The sequence below is a fragment of the Aptenodytes forsteri genome, unplaced genomic scaffold, assembly GCF_000699145.1.
Source record: "Aptenodytes forsteri isolate BGI_AS27 unplaced genomic scaffold, ASM69914v1 Scaffold188, whole genome shotgun sequence".
In the NCBI taxonomy this organism is placed as follows: domain Eukaryota; kingdom Metazoa; phylum Chordata; class Aves; order Sphenisciformes; family Spheniscidae; genus Aptenodytes; species Aptenodytes forsteri.
In genome coordinates this window covers 389884-400447 of record NW_008794371.1, presented here as the reverse complement: position 1 = coordinate 400447, position 10564 = coordinate 389884, and positions in this window count along the sequence as shown.

Below are 10564 nucleotides of genomic sequence, written 5' to 3'. Positions count from 1 at the left end.
TCCACACATTGGTTTTATACCTAAAGGCTAGTCTGAAATTAATCCATAGACATACTATTTTATTGCTTTTGCACTGTATTTCCTGTTTTAATGCTAGATTTTTTTGATGGAAGGTAGCAATCATTTAAACTTTAAGAACAGTCATCTTGGGGACACAGTTGTCAGATTTAAGCATCAGAAATTATATAGGCAGCTATAAAAGGATAGGAAGTGAATAGATCAATATTACGAGGTCCAGTAATTCTTTGAAGTATTAAAATTAAATGGGAGAATTGTTTGCAAGAACAACTTGATGATTTAAGTTATGCAGCGACGCCAGGGGCAGGTAAGAAAGCAGCTAGCAACCTCTGTATAGTGTCCTGAAAGAGTTAAGGACATCTTTATCAAAAAGATGCCCTGAAGCAAGGGCAGGCTAAGTAGGACTTGCAGTATGATCCCATTCTGAAGGCTGGAAAACAGAAAGCCTTGACAATTTTAGTGCACGGAACAGCATTGGCAGCCACTTCATCTGTAGGAGAGTCACTGGGGGAGCATTTATAGAGAACAGATCTCTAACATTACACAACCCCTTTAGAGGGTCCTGTCAGCATCCTCCACATCACTATTTACATGCAGAAAGTTAGCAAACCATCACAGAATTAACCTTCCATTTCTATCACATAGTTAAACATGTTTATGAGCGAAGCCCTGAGCGCATAGTAACATACTGCTTTGTGATATCACTCCTAAGAGAATCTGGCATTGTTTGGAAGCATTTGGTCAATGATTTTTTGGTGCTCATTCCGCATGCAGAGGAGTAAGGAATGTCCCATCACATTAACTAGAACACCGGTTCCCCATAAGGATGTGGGTATTTGAAGGCAAGCCCAGGATGCAGCAACCCTGCCAGTTTGAAGATCTACTCAGAATTCACATTAATTCAGGAAGAGGTACACAGCTCACACGGAAATGCAGCGAGTCAGAGGAGACCAAAGCTCAGCTAAAAAAGCTACGCATAGGGCAGGACAAAGCTGGGTATCCTATTCTACTCTGAATTTCAACCAGATACATGAGTGTCATTTGTTGTGTGGGAAAAGTGATCCAAATCATGTCAATATTCATCCCATCTGACTCTAAGGATGCAGTACAGGTGAGTTAAACTCTTAATCTAAGATGACTTTACATATTTCACTGGGATTTCAAAATTCAGCCTGTAGACCTAAGCATTTCAGACAGGTCCAAAAAGCAGTTACTTGGTTTAGTGTTTTTTCTAGGACACAGACATTTAAGGCTGCAGCATGAAAGTTTGGAACCTTTAATATTTTGCTGGGTCTTTGAACATGACAAAGCAATTCTTCCTCACTATGCAAGTCCAAAGCAACAATCCAGATTTCTCTTCCAGTCCCATTTGAGGATAAATCTAGCTAGAAACCCCCTTTTATCTGCCTTTAGAAGGTAACTTTCTATCAGCAAAAAAAGCTAGTAAGATTATTTAATTAATGAAGAAAACATCTACTTTTGGTTCATTTTCCTGGTACTGTTATTTCCCAATGCTTTTCAAATAAGCCTTTGTTGACAGATCGTAACAGAAGAATCCAAACAAAGTTTCAGCTCAGCGCACTCCTAAAGGAGGAGAAAATTCCCCAATCTGGTTCATCTGTACCAGGTAATGGGAGAGTACGCTGGGAGGTGGAGATCACTCTAAGCAACACACATCTAGAGAAACGGTCATCCTGGTTATCTCACTGAAGTACAAAGGCAGGATCATTCACCTCATGTGTTTAGGCATGCTGTCTTTCAGTGCTCAAGAGCCTTCGGGGCATCTGAGATTCAAATTGGAAGCCTCTGGTTTCAAAGTTTCATCAATGACTTGGTCTGCTTCTCAGCAGTGATATTAGCCCAGGCCATATTTAAGCTAGCATTAGCAATTCAAAGCACCGCAAAGCAAGGACATAATCCTTACAGGGAGTGGAAACCTTCCTTTCCTACATTTTCTAGCAGCAAAATGGTAGAACCCTAAATTAGCAAAAACAGGGCAAAGTGCGGAAGGTTCCCATGGGAGAGAGGTTAACCCACTTGTTTCAGATTTCAGCTAAGAGGTTTCAACACCAGGGTAACCTCAGTGCCTGTACTTTCTATGTAGTGAACACAGCAACTATACCTCAGTGCCTAGCTTACAGTAATAACTCTTCTCACACGTTGCATAATGAGGTCCCGTGTATAGCCCCAGAAGTTGTTTAACCCTCAAAAGTGACTTATTCCAGGCTGTCAGCCAAGTGAATGCTTAAGTAGAATCTATGTAGCTATGATCTTCACAGGCTGGTATTCATCTTGTCTCAGAAATTGTTTAGGGCAGAGAGGTTAAGGAGAATAGAGTGCAGGTTTAAAAAAGATTTGTTTCTAAGAGACACTTCACTAGATTCGTTCAATTTAGCGAAGAAACTAAGGTTAGGAGAATGGCTTTTAGAAACTATTGTCTCATAGTAATTTAATACACAGGTTTTCAAAAGAAGACAGAAAGCAGTTAAATCTTGCAGTTCAGTTAGATAAGAAGCTATCTCATTAGTATGTATTAGATCTAAACACCTTAAGAATAGCTGTCAGCCTCCTTACAAGGCAAATCCTACACCCCTTCCTTTTAGACTCCACAAGCCAAGCTACCCAGAGCTTTTAAGGGGTCCTGTCATATCACAGACTTACCGACTAGTCTAAAAATACCCCTGAAAGTAAGGAGGAAAAGACACTGATCTAGACAAGGCAATTAGACCTGGTTTAAAGAAAATTCACCGATCAGACAGGCATCATTCTCAAATAGTGTTATTCAGCACAGCATCTCCTATCATACGGGGAAGGAGTCTTCAGAAACACAGGAGAGAGAGTAAAACTCCTAGCTCTGGGCCTGAATACAGCCCACACCTCACTCTCCCCAGGCAAAGAACCAGTAAAGCTGCTGCTTGGGGTTTTTATAACAGCACGAGGCCGGTTAATTGGGTTTCATCTGCAGCAGGTGGGTGTTTCCAACACTGTCAGCATCTGCTCAGACAGTTCACATGACCGTGTGTGTAACGGTAACGGTGTAACTGCAAGCAGACTGGCTTTCTCCAAAATTACCAACAACAGATGATAACCAAGATGGAAAAGCTTTTTTTAACGTTGTTTTAAATGTATTTGCTTCAATGTGCAGGTGTTTTCACTCACTCAATGAGATTCCAGAGTTGGAATAACAAAGGGGGAAAACTGGGAGCCAAGAAGGAATGGGATGAGAAGACAGAGGGACAGGCCAAGCCTGGACTTTAACTGAGGGGCCTCAACAGCCTGGAGAAAGGGGCCAACAGGAACCTCATGAATTCAGCAGAGCCCCTCTACCTGGGACAACTTAGTCTCCATGAGTAAGTGCAGGCTGGGACCTGATTTTCTGGGCAGCAGCCCTGCAGAGAAAGACCTGGTGGTTCTGGCAGCAACAAAGTGACTGTGCAGGTATTTGGCTGGAGATACAAGGAAGCCAAATGGCAGTTCCTCCGTTCATCTTAAGTCATTTGCAAAACCCTTAAGATAGAAAAAGGAGTTTCATTTCATTGAAAGCGAAGCAGTAAGATATCCCAGGCAGCAATAAACCGGCATCCCCCAATGTGCTCTGAGGATACACAAAAACAAATAGCCCCAAAAGGAACATTTGCAGATAGGTCAGAGGTTTTGCATTTGCTTTGGCTTTGTTTTTATCCCATTCCCATGCCCCCGGGCGCTGCAAATGAGACCGAGGTATTGTGACAACCCATCCACTCTCCAGAGGGGGGAAACAAGGCACTTAGCAATCATTACCACTCACGCTGTTCAGGCAGGAACCCAAAACCCCTGGTTCCAACACTGGAATCTAGGTGCAGGGTCTCTGGAGCAGAAGCAGCAGCAAATAGCCCATCCCTGGAGAGCTATTCTCTGCATAAACAGCTGCATAAACAGCTCTGCAGTGGCAGTCACAATCTGGCTCTGGAGACTTTTATGTCTCCAGTTTCTAATGAGCATCAGTTTAATATTTTTTTAACATCCTGTCTCCCTAATAAAAGTCAGCTCCAATGTGGAATTGGCTCTAAGAATTGCAGTCCCCTGATCATAAATGCTTTCAAGAGATGTGGCATGGTGATGAACACGAAGGTTGGATTAAGGTTTAGACTGTAGCTTTTGGGAGTCATACAAGTCACTAATTACACATACAGCCCTTAGCACAGCAATGTGTAACGCTGCATACTACTTCGGGAGAGATTCAAAGAGAAATAACGTAGTTTAGCGCTAAAGTAAGAAAGTTCCCTGTAACATTAAACAGCAGAATTTCCCTCCAAGCAGAGGTTTGTCTATGCCTCCTTAGCAGGTGGCATCCTGAGGCTCTGTTAAAGCCCACAGATAACAACTCCTACACTTGCTGAACAGCAGAGGCCAAGAGCTGAGGTCTCCAGAAGTCATCTTGTACCTGAATTTCCATCTGCCTTCTGAAACATGGTCTTGGCTGTGGAAAGCCTAAAGAGTGCTAATACTTCATATAGCTAAAGATATCCCACAGCCTCCTTGGGCAGGACAAAATGGAGCGACTGTCATTATTGTTACTCAGATATCAGAGTGAGATTAGATCTGCACTCAGGCGTATCTCAGTCCCACATCGCAGGCAGCAGGGCACAATCTACATTGAATTTATTTAGGAGTTTCTTTCATTTAACTGTCTGTGCTTTGAATGTATGACACCCATACAGACCAGCTGTCGAGTACAGATTTGACAGATGTGGCTTGAAAGAACATAGGAAAGTGCACAGCAGCCTTGGGACTACTTTGTATTAAAGCAGAGAACACAGACTACCTGAGACAAAAAAAGGAGTTAAAACTGCCTCGGCCCTGTCTGCTCTGTATTGGTACACAACTGCCACTTAGTATAATGAAGAAAGAGAGAAGAGAAATTGGGAATTTGAAACCTGCAAGATTCCTGGCTGTTAAGATAATAAGCAGTGCTTTGCATGCATATGCTTTTAACACAACCAACCACAGATCTGATGGGGACAATGAAAGGTAGGCACCAATTAAATTGCACCGTTTTCTTTCTGGTCACAAGTGTTACTTTGCAGGAGAACTAGTCAGAAGTGTTTCAATAAAAAGCTGTTTGCATTCAAAAATAGCCTTTTTGTCAGAAGCCTTAAAGACTTTCCAAAAGAAAAAAAGACAAAAAAATTTAAACTTTTATAGCCTTTCTTGAAAATATTCATGTTTTTCTGAAATTAACTTTAGATGTCGCAAAGAATGGTATCAAAATGATCTCTAGGTTTTAGCAACAGCAATTCCCTAACAAGTTCAATTAAAAAAAAATTCAGCCGTGGTTTCAATCTCATTCTCAAGAATTCAAAGCTAAAATTTTCAATTAAAATTTTGAAAAAAATCTTCTCCAAGCATGCAGAAATGACAAATGAATTTGGGAAATGCTTTGAAACAAACCAAAATAAAATTGTCAACCTTTTATTTTAGCTTTCCTTTGTTTTCCAAAAACAGGTGTCATCTTTCAATCAGCACCAACATATAGTATGAGATTTGTGTTCACTATATACTTGCATGTGTAATGATGCTGATATAATTTGCAGCAGATGTACATTTGGGGAGAAATTATTTTCCTCAGAATCTATTTGTGTGGGAGGATGAAGTATGGTTATAATGAAGGTGCTGTGGGAGCTGAATGACTTTGCATCTCAAGTACAGGTGCACTTGGGTGTAACTTAAACATAGTTTGCAATCTCTCTAAATGGAGCATTTATAGCCAATTACACTTGTCATTCACCTTGCAAATACGTCTATCTAATTTAACAGCATATGCAGTAAGCAGAAAAATAAAGGATATTATATTAGCTGACAGCAGAATAGAGGTGTAGATATCAGCATCTGTATATATTGCACATTTGGCAGATTTCTGAACCGAAATATAATGAATTCAAATAGTGGCCTCCAATGCCCTTATTCTCGCTGCATCAGAAGCCTCCTGTCAAATGTAATTTCCTCCAGGAAGACATGAATTTAGCTGAGCCTTTCCAAAAGCCGTCCAAGTGATTTGGACACTCACTTCTCATTACTATTAACAGCAAATGGGCATAAGAACCTCCTAAACGCCTTTGGAAATCTCTGACACATGTTTTCGTGGCTGTTAAATTACTCTTTGGGCAACCTGCACTTGAAATGATAAATTTCACATTTGTTTCCCTGTACTCAGATATTCACAATGTCCATGCACCAAATGTCAAGACTTTCCCTCAAAAAGACAGCTGAGATATGGTAAGAGAGAGGGCAGAGACAGACTTTTGCTGTGTTTGGATTAAAGGACAAAGTTCAAATTCCAAAACTCTCTCCTCCGCAAAGGGCTGTATATACCACTTTCAGGATAATACCACATTCATTGTCATCTTTTTGTCACCGCCCTAGGCAGGCACGTCACTGCGATGGGAACAGGGATGCAGAGTTACATGGCTGTATGTGTCATATGCACTGATCACAAGCACTGCCCTGGAGAGCGCTAACATGGAGGGAAAAGAAAGGTGAAGTACCATCCGTACATCTGATAACATGTCCTACAGAAGGGAACAGCTATTCTTTTGAGATCCAAATTTTTAGCGTTACACCTTAGATTAAATTTAGTCCCACTTATGGTTCCAGGAAACACCCCTCCTGTCCATAAGAAGAAAATACGAATGGAAGAAAAGCAAACTTATTTGTAAACTGACACTAGATTATATTCTCCCCTTTCCCCACCAAATTGAGGGCCAGAAAGAGGCTTGTAAGAGATTTCATTCCTGTTATATCCAGCTTCAATTTCTCACACCCTTAGAAGCCAGAAAGCCTTGTAAGCCACTTCTCAAACCAAAAGCACTGTGAATCCTTTCAGACTGAACTGCCATCTACCACTCTATGTTTGATTTCACCATTAAGCCTCTAGTAACTTTTCCTTTCAAAGCCCCACAAAGTAAGTCTTACCAACAAACATATATGCAAATAAGTGAGTAATATTGAGCTTTATAACTCCCTTACATGGCTTCTTGATCTGTTATTTAACTGACATCAGTTCCCTTTTTTCCAAATGTATTTCATGTATATATGTCTGTTTTCTATAATCTCCATTTCTCTTATCTCTTGTATTTTAATAAACCACATGTCCAGATTCAGCATCTTCTTTAGCAGCCAGAGAGGGAGATATATTTGTTCATTGCAGTTATTCAAATTCTAAACATCTCCCTCCCTTTATTTGATTTTAGTGAGATTCTGGACATTTTCTCAATACCAAGAAGATTGAATTCATTGGAATGTAACTCTGAAAGAAGTCTTGCATCAAAACTTTAATTTCAGTTCAAAACCGCATCAATTTAAGGTATCCCCAGAAGATCTGGACAAGGTGAACCTTTTTTTATGAACTGTTTTCAACACTAGTTTAAGATGAAACTAAAATTGTTTTTCACTTCTTCACACTGAGAAAAAACACACAAACAAAATCCGAGACCATTATTTCACCTTCACACATATTCTAACTCCTGACAAGACTCCTGATGGCTACTTAAGCAAGGACACATTTAAACCTTTAAATCTGACTTTTGGGGCATTATCTTCCCTGTATTAATGGAATAAACTACCTAAAACAGAGCTCTACTTTCCGAGGGGGCTCTCTACTGGTCTGTCATTGATGACTCGTAGACAGAGAGAGCATTATGTTAAGAGGCTCATCTCAGCAATTCCAGTATTAGCTACCAAGAGAGACACCAGCAGTGATTCCTCACTGATCCTTTGAGAAACAGCAGTGATTTGTCTCCTAGTTTTCTCTCAGCTTTCGGTGAACTCAGTGTCCTGAGTTTGTGGAAAGACGCTCACTTGATATATTGCTCTAGTCACAGCTGTTTAAAGGTACTTCTTGGCCAAAGTGGGAGTTGGAGGAGTTTATTCAAATAAAACTGTAAAACCCAAAGTAATTTTAATTCCTCCCCTTGCAAACATACCTTCCCACTCAGAATAAGAACAGGAGATGCACATTGCAGCTTCAGGGAAAGAAAGTGCTTACGTGGAAAACTTAAGAGCAGTAACCAAAATCAGGGCTTTTCAGCCCCATGCCAGTTGAAACTTTCCTATTACTTCCTAATGTTATCTCAGACCTGCTAGCCACAAAAAGATCACAAGCTGCATAGTTTCAACTTTTCACCCATGCCCTTGGGGCCACAGTGGAAGAACAGCAAAATTAATGCTCCAGGCTGAAGAGTCTTCAGCTACATTGCTCCGGAGAAAGAGAGCTGGAATTAAGAGTGCCCCAGCTTTGCCACTGTTATTCCCAGCCCTTTCAAAAGCAACCAAACATCAGTTGTGTCTGTTTCTCGCTGAAGAAATTAATCTGAAACTCACGTTTTCTCCCGGCAGCGTTCTGCCACCTGCCTGTGCATACTGCATTTTATCCCGGGTCAGGTCATCAATCTCCAGCCTCAGCACAACTCTCCAGAGGGGAGCCCTCCTATTTCACTTACCCGTCCATGCTGCCATCTAAACACCCTCCAGACTGAAAAGAGCCAGAAGGCAATTCATCTCACCCTAACTTAAGCCTCTGAAATGCCCTCAGCAGGTTCCTCTACTGATTATAGACACAGCCGAGTGTAGATCATGTTGCTGACTTCTAGACAGTAAAAGTTAGGGAAGCGAATCCTACTGCTGAGAGGTTGCTCAACTGCCTTATTTAAATCCGATACCACCACACTGCAGCGAGTGTCAGCCCCCAAGTCTATCTTTCCATCTCTTTTACCAGGCTCAAACACTCAATGAATGAGAGATCTCACCAAAAGGGATGCCGTGAACACTGCACTGTGCTCTGTGCTCCCTGCAAGCTCTCTCTGAACAGTGTACCCACCACATCTTTTCCTGGGTTTTATTTTCTTCCCCCATAAGATGTCAGCGTTAATGCAAACTGTTGCACCAGTCACTGCTGGTTCTGTAAATAATTTCTCAATGGTACATCTTTTTCAAAGCAATTTGAACAATTAAAAATTTAACCACATTAAACTCGCCCACATACCTTTAATCCGAGTCTGTCAAATGCATGGTCTTGGAGCTGAATACATAGAGTCTTTTGGTTCAGCGTTTTAAAACTGGAGCATAGTGCTGGTCTGGATGTTTTCCATGTAAAGTCAATAGCAGTCAAGAAGTCCTTCATGAACTCCCTGAATCCTTCTGCAAGTCCTCTTCTGTGACTCAAAGCCCCAGTTGGATTTGTTTGGGGGAGCTTGTTTCTTTTGTTTTGGGGTTCCCACCACTTCTGGGCCATGAGGGACATGAAGGCGTGTTTCTATTCTGAGATCACGGATTGAACGCATTGTCCGAGAGCAAAGTATTGCAATGTAAAGTATTGCAAATTAATGCAGACTGACTGCTTTATAGCCAGATCCTATTGATCAGAAATGCTTATCTCATGGACTTCATCCCAGTTTTGTGACCAGACGCAGTTATGCTCATCCACAGCTCCAAATAGTGTGTTTTTTGTAGCTGGAGTTCGGCGTGCCGAGAAGAGGAAGACTGCCTGTAGCTCACCTTGCAACTAGCTGGAGGCCAGCAAAAAGACAGACACGTGTCTGGTAAAGCAAATTCTGTACCTTATGCCTCATACTCTGCCTTTGAGGTATAGCAAAGCAGGTCAGGGACAGCCCAGCTGTGACAGCCTATACAGCATCCTTTTCCTGGATGAAGGCAGAAACCCTGTTGGTTGTGTGTATGGCATCCACTCCAGCTTCCTCAGCAGCCTCCTGGCACACTGCAACAGAACTTTCGTCAGAGAAACAGGGACAGCTGCCACCACCAGAGAGCCAACAGCTGGACTGCAGGCATGTGCCCATCTGTACCGGGATGAAGGGCTGTTTTCAGGGGGCTGGGGTGATACAGCAGCACCTCAGGGCCTGCACAAACACAGGAGAGTGCTCTTGAAGGGCCTACGTCGGGAGCCCAAGCACAGGGCAGCACCTCAGGCTCACACAAACACAGCGTACGGCTCTTGGAGAGACAATTTCAGGAGGCCAGGTGACAGAGCAGTGCTTCAGGCCTGTGCAGACATAGCGCAGCACTCTTGGAGGGCCCATTTTGAAGGCCAGGTGACATGGCAGCACCTCAAACCTGCATGAACATGGCACAGCAGCCCTGAAGGACCCTTTTTGAAGGCCACATGACATGGCAGCACCTCAGGCGTGCGCAAACACAGCATAGCACTCTTGGAGGGCCAGTTTCATGAGGCTGAGGACAGGGCAGCAACTCAGACCAGCACGAACACTGTGTAGCACTCTTGGAGAGCCGATTTTGAACGCCAGGTGATACAGCAGCACCTCAGACCTGCACCAACACAGCGTAGCACCCTTGGAGGGCCGATTTGGTGATGCCAGGGATAGGGGCATCGCCTCAGACCTGTACCAACATGGCGTAGTGCTCACAGAGGACCGATTTGGGAGGCCGGGAACAGGTCATCGCCTCAGACCCGGACACGCACGGCGCAGCTCTCCCGCAGAACCGCCCGTCTGGCGGCGACGCGGCATCGCCTCAGTCGCGCCCAAGGCGGGAA